Source organism: Bos indicus, chromosome 5 (genome assembly GCF_029378745.1).
Source record: "Bos indicus isolate NIAB-ARS_2022 breed Sahiwal x Tharparkar chromosome 5, NIAB-ARS_B.indTharparkar_mat_pri_1.0, whole genome shotgun sequence".
NCBI lineage: Eukaryota > Metazoa > Chordata > Mammalia > Artiodactyla > Bovidae > Bos > Bos indicus.
Genome location: NC_091764.1, coordinates 75,892,510 through 75,898,589, shown reverse-complemented (window position 1 = coordinate 75,898,589; position 6,080 = coordinate 75,892,510). Strand labels below are relative to the sequence as shown.

Here is a 6,080-nt window from a genome sequence, read left to right as displayed (position 1 = left end):
GCAGCGGCGGAGCCCGGCGCGGCCCCGGCCCAGCGGGCGTGTGTCTGTGAGCGTGCGTGTGTCCGCGGCGGCATCGAGCCTGGAGAGGGGGCGGGAGGGGTCTCGCTGCGGCGAGGCCTGCGGAGGGCGCGGGCGCGGGCGGCGAGGGCGGCGGACAGCCCGCGGCCGCGGCCCCTGACGCACGCTGCGCTCCAACCCCCTCCCGGGCGCGGGCCCCGGCGGGGCAGAGGCGCGAGGCGGGCGGCGGGGTCTGCGCGCACCCGGCGGCGGCTCGCAGACACACCGGCCGCGCCACAGACACACGCCACGCACCAAGCCCGCCGGGCGCCGAGCGCATCGCCCAGCTCTCGCACTCACTCTCGTGCGCAGGCCCCGCAGCCGCCGCGATCGGAGGCGGTGCTCGGCCAGGAGCCCGGCAGGGGCCGGAGGTGAGTTAATTCCTTCGGATCTGAGAGCCCACGGCCGGCCCAGACGGTGGGAGTGGGCGCTGGGACCGGAGGACACCCGCTCCGCCATGGGGGTGGGGCTTGGAGGAGAACTCAGCCGGGGGAGGTTTAGACGGGGAAAGCCACCCCCGGCACCTCCTGGGTCGCGGGATCCCCTTGAGACGCCCCCCTCCCTCCTCGGGGAGGACCACCCTGTGCAGGGCTGGGGATGGTGGACGGAGGCGGGGTGGGAGGACAAGGACGGTCGGTGAGGTGAGCAGTTTCGGGGGGTGGTGCAGAGGTTTGATGGTGGACGGTCGTGCCAGCCAGTACAACAGCGCGCCTCTCTGCCCGCATCTTTGCCATTCGGGGGCCCTCACACCCCTCTTTCAGGGAGTGGTGCGGGGGTCAAGGAATTCATCTTCTAGCTGGTAAGGGGGAGTTGATTTGTGCGGGATGACAGCTGAGGTGGGGGGGTGGGAGCTAGGGTGGGGCTTTACTCCCCTTCCCCGCAGGAGGGCGATGGTTTGGTAAGAGGACCAGAATTGGGGAGTGGGGGCTCCCAAGGGATGGGGACCTTTGCGAAGGCTTTGCCCCTTCCTCTGATGGCGCTGGTGTGGGGCAAGCAGGGAGGCAGCAGAAATCGGCAGACTGCAGCTCTGGCAGGGCCAAGGCCAATGCTGGTTTGGTGTGTGTGTGTGTGTGTGTGTGTGTGTGTGTGTTCCAACAACTGGCAGAAGAGGGGGGCAACAAGGGGTGGGTGTGTTGGTTGGTAAGATGATGTGTACACGTGGGAAAGGATGTGTGTTCTGTGTGCGCACACAAGGCTGTGTGCAGGGATGGACTCTGCTCTGTCTGTACACACACACACACACACGCACACACACACACACGCACACACACACACACACTCTCTCTGTCCGTGGTCCAGCAGCATATTTGGAGGGGAGAAGGCTGTGTGTTTGTCTATGTGTGCACTGGGGGAGCTTGTGTCCAGGACAGAGGTGGCCAGATTGTGGTGTGTCAGGCGTGCCCAAGAAGCGAGATGACTGGGATGGTGGTGCTGACCCTTGCTGGGTTCGGCTCCGGAGAAACGTGGTACGTGGTACTTGAAGGCACTTTCTGCAGCTCTGGGCTCCCTGCTGTGTCCCTTCCACCTGGACCCCTCCCACCCCAGTGCCTGCCTTTGGAGGGCGCTTGGATCCCCTTGCCGAGACACAGGTGTTGGACTGGAGAGTGTGTGTGTGTGTGAGTGTGTGTCTGGGCTGCGGCTGTTGCTGTCAGCAGGCCAGGCTGTTGGAGGAGAGAAGGGGGGAGGAGGGGGTGCTGGCAGCACCTGGAGGGATGTGGTGGAAGCTGCAGGCCCCAGGCTACCAGATTTAGTTACGGAGGAGGGACATTTTCATCTGGAGAGCGGCCTGGGGGGAGAGTATTTGCATGTGTCTATGTGTGTGTGCCTGGCTCACACACCTGTTCTCAGAGCCTGTGGGCACCTGTGGGACGTGTCATGTCTAGGCCATCAGCAGGGCATGTGCGTCCACATATATGTGTAAACATGTGTCCGGGGAGAGTAAGGTCTGTGCCTGCACACACACACACACACAGGTGCTGTCTGTAAATGCCTGTTCTGAGTGAGCTGTGTACACCAGCGGGAACTCTGGGCCATTGAACCCAGGGCAGGAAAGAAGCAGAGTAACTGAAGGGGGGTCTCAGGGAGAAGTGTGTTTGTGTGACGTCAGTGAGGATCTCTGGGTGTGACGTCAGCTCCAGGTTGCCAGTGACGTCACTGGGACAGCGGTGTGAGAGGTCACCCCCAAGGACCGGGATGATGTCAGTGGGCAGGTGAGGGAGGTGTCACCGTAAGGGTATGTGGTTCAACGGGGTCACATCCCTGTGTTTTGAGAGGTGAGAAGGGGAGAGGGGTGGAGCTTTGGAGTGAGCAGTCCTTCCCAAGAAGCCCCATTTCCTGAGTGGATGTGGACCCATTTCCATAAGGCCTGCCCCCCCCCCCAGTGGCACATCTCTGCTGCCTCCGCCTACCCATGTCCCCTCTCGCCCCTCTGCCTGGGACCCTGCCAGTCCCTTTTCTCCACCCCATCCTAGTCAGGCCTCACAGACCCTCAGATGAGTGTGTTCTGGTGGGTGAACATGTGTGTGTGTGTGTGTGTGTGTGTGTGTGTTAGTGCAGATGACAACAGAAAACAGCCACAGTGAGGGAGCCGGAGACCTTTGGCTCTCACTCCATGTTGCCACTCTGTGTTTTGTGATATCGACATTCTTGTCATCTCTCTGGGCCTCCAGTTCTCATCTGTCACCTGGGAGATGGTTAGGGACTTGAGGGGGGAATTACAGGAGGCAGTGGGCTTCTGGGGGGCCAGATGTCCAGCCCATGGTAGAAGTGAGCCCCATCCCTTGGCCTTCTGTGCCCCCCTGCCCCACCTAGAGCAGGTGTTCCCCTGTTTTGCTTTAAGTCGAACTTTGTCAAGAGCTTTCTTTTCTCTCCTTGGATCCTATGGCAGTCCTGTGAGGCTGGCAGGCCGGCTATTATGTGGCCATTTGACAGATGAGCAAACTGAGGTCCAGAGGGCAAAGTAAGCTATTGTTTCATTCCTTAGTAAGAACTCCCCTGCTGGTGGGTGTGGGGAGACCCCCATTTGATTGGCAGGGCACCTGCATTTAACAGAGGGACAGAGAGCTCTCTGCAGTGGGGCGAGGATTGGGAAGTGTCAGGGTGAGAAGCCCAAGGCCAAGGAGCTCAGTGGCGGCAGTAGACGCCTCCTGACTCCAGTCCAGTGCCTGCTTGTTCTGGGGCCCCAGGAGATTCCGAGGTGGCCCGACTGATAGGAACGGCTGCATCCAGCGCCAAGCCTTTTGTAGTGGGGTCGGCCTGGGGTGCTCATCGGGGGCTCTGAGACTGCTCCCCAGGCTGGTTCCCTGTCCCCTGAGGTCTGGCAAGGTGCCTGCTGTGGACACAGTCCTCGTTCCAGTGACACCTCTGCTCTGTCCTGGCTGTGTGTGACGCAGGGATCAGCCTCCCCGTCTGTCTCCGAGGTGGTGGCTGCTTGCCTCCGAGGCTTACTGCTGAGCAGGAGAGAGTGGCACCTCCCTGGGCAGTCGGGATGGTACCCATCATAGCTACTCTCACCACTTCAGCTCCAGTGCCCCCAAGCCAGGTCCTCCATCCTGCCACCCCACCCCCATGTCCCCCGCTCCAAAACTGCTGTGACAGCATGCTGTGCAGACCCAACAGCCAGGAAGCAGATTGCCTTGAACCCCAAGTCTCCTTAACAAGTCAGGCCTCTTTAGGGAAAGCTTTAATAGTCCAGGTTAACTCAATCCTCTGCCTCCTGCTGTCTCAGCCCAATCCCCTATTAAATTTACCTTCTCCTGGCTCAATGAGCACCTGGGGCAGAGGCGCTGTCACTAGTACTGGGGATGGTGTCTGGGAGGGTTGGAATAATAGAATCCCCTCCTCCCCGCCACCTCCAGCTCTGCAGACAGCCCCCAGAGAGGCCCTAGAGAGCCCCTGAGGACTGGGGAACCACCTGGGAAAGCTTACACCCGGGGTGCCAGGGAAAGGGCGCTGGCTGCACGGTGCTGCTGACAGCAATAATTATAGTGATAATAATAATGATATTAGCTGATATTCATCGAGCCTGTACTGAGAGCCAGCCCTGGTGGGAAGCTCTTTATAGGCGTACTCGTTTAATCCCACCAAGCCTTCTGCAGTACAGTTGTTATTATTCCTTATTTCCCAGACAAGAAACAGAGAAGTTACTGACCAGCTCTGACCACACAGCAGCAGAACCAGGACTGGAAGACCCATGAGTGTACTCTTTGCATTGTTAACCATTAACTGATGAAGCCTTTTGCTAGGGGACCTGGGGCATCTCGGGGTTCCCCTCTCTCTGAGGGACCTCTCAGGGCCTCACTTTGCTTGTCTGGAAATGGGGGCAGTGACCCTACTGTAGGGAAGCAGTGGGTGTGGCTGCAGGGACAGAAGGGCAGTAAGGCTCCTGGGTCTCAGCCCCTGCGCCCCCTCCCTTTGTATTGACCTGTGACATTCTGGAAGGCAGGCCTTGCTCCCAGATTCTCCCACAGTGCCTAGCACAGTGCTGGCTGCACAGTGGGTGCTCCGTAGGGGCTCCCCTAGGTAATGTAGGGGATGACGCTCTAGGATTATCATCTTCCTCAGGCCTGAGGCTGTCAAAGCCTCAGCTGGGGCCCCCCAGACCACTCCTCCTCCCTCTCCCTGTCTGACTTGTCGAAGAGCAGGAACTCAGGGCCCCCATTCTGCCTCTTTGTCTCCTTGATGTGTGTCCCAGGAAAGAGAATTCACTTCCAGAAGGTTCTGTCTCTCAATGTAAAGTGGGGGTAGTGGTACTGAATTCCTAACTCGGGTTGGTTACATAAGGGAATGACAAGCATGTAGCATTGTGTCTGGCACATAGTAGGTGTCAATTAGATGATTTCCCTCCCCCTTCCCATCTGTCTCCTTTATTCATTCCTGGTTCCCTGGAATGGGGCTTGGGCTATGTGTGTGTGTGTGTGTGTGTCCATCCTTCTCTCTTTTCAGCCTGTAGTTTCATTCCCTGAAATGCATAGAAATTGTTTTCTAGAGCCAGGCTGGGATAGCCCGAGGAAGCATGAGAAGAACCCGGGAGCAGCATACCTCCCAGTGGAGTGTATAGAGGGGCTGGGAGGGGAGCAGGGCATGTTTTTGTGGGTGTGTCTCTGTGTGTGTGCGCGCACACTGGTCAGCACCTCTCTTGGGCAAGCAGGGAGCCATTCCCAAGGGCCCTGCCTCAAGGCTGACTCAGTTTCCCTTCTTGGCCTGTCTCTATCACCTCTCTTCCCCTACAGTTCTCCTTGGATGTGGGGGGAGACACAGGCTGTGGGGTCAGCCTGCCTGCCGCCCTCCCTTCCCCGCCCTTGTCATTACCTGGAGTGGGTTGGGGGGAGGTCTCCTGTTCCCACAGTGTGTCAGCACCAAACAGGCAGAGACTAGCAGGCCCTCAAAAGGTACTTGTTGAACAACTTTCTTTCATCTACCACCTACTGAGAATGGGCTGATGTATTTTGTATTCAGTTCACACACACACACACACACACACACACACACACATATATTACAAGGATGTCTCGCTCAAGTATAACTGCTGTGTGCCTGGGACTCAGACAGGAACTCCCAGAGATGAGTTCCTGTCCTGAGGAGACACGAGACACCCGGATTGTCTGCCAGGCGCCTGGCATGGGGCCTGCACACAGTAGGGCTTGCTTGACGGGCGGTCCCTGTTAGTCTGTGACCCGGCAGACCGTGGACTGGTGCTGAGCCAGCCTTGGAAGCAGAGCTGGAGAGGTGGTGATGGCTTCCGCTTTGGGCACTGCAGAGTCCCCAGGATTGCATACCCACTACGAGCCAGGCTCAGGGCAAAATACTGTCTATTATCTTGTTTAATTTTGGCTGGAGGATTGTGGAAGAGGTCCAGCTGGCCTCTGGGGTGGGGGCATGCCAGGTGGAGACCATGTGAGCTGAGGCCTGGAGGTAGGAAAGCCCGGAGTGGAATTTGGGACAATGAGTCTGGACATGAAGTTTGGAGATCAACCACACAACAACCTAAATAACCCTAAAATCAGAGCTAAGAAATCCAGCAT

At 58.5% G+C, this 6,080-nt stretch overlaps 1 protein-coding gene across 5 annotated transcripts in view; it reads left to right on the top strand.

Moving 5' to 3' along the window:
- The first annotated feature begins 221 nt into the window (after positions 1 to 221).
- The window catches only part of ELFN2 (extracellular leucine rich repeat and fibronectin type III domain containing 2), a 56,834-nt gene continuing 50,975 nt past the window's right edge, over positions 222 to 6,080 (top strand). For 4 of the 5 annotated variants that reach the window (XM_070789784.1, XM_070789783.1, XM_070789788.1 and 1 more), the window contains exon 1: positions 222 to 428. The gene's annotated coding sequence lies outside the window, so the exon portion shown is untranslated. Of the gene's footprint in view, positions 429 to 466; positions 857 to 6,080 lie in introns of those variants that run through there. The other variant, XM_070789786.1, reaches the window with a different exon arrangement.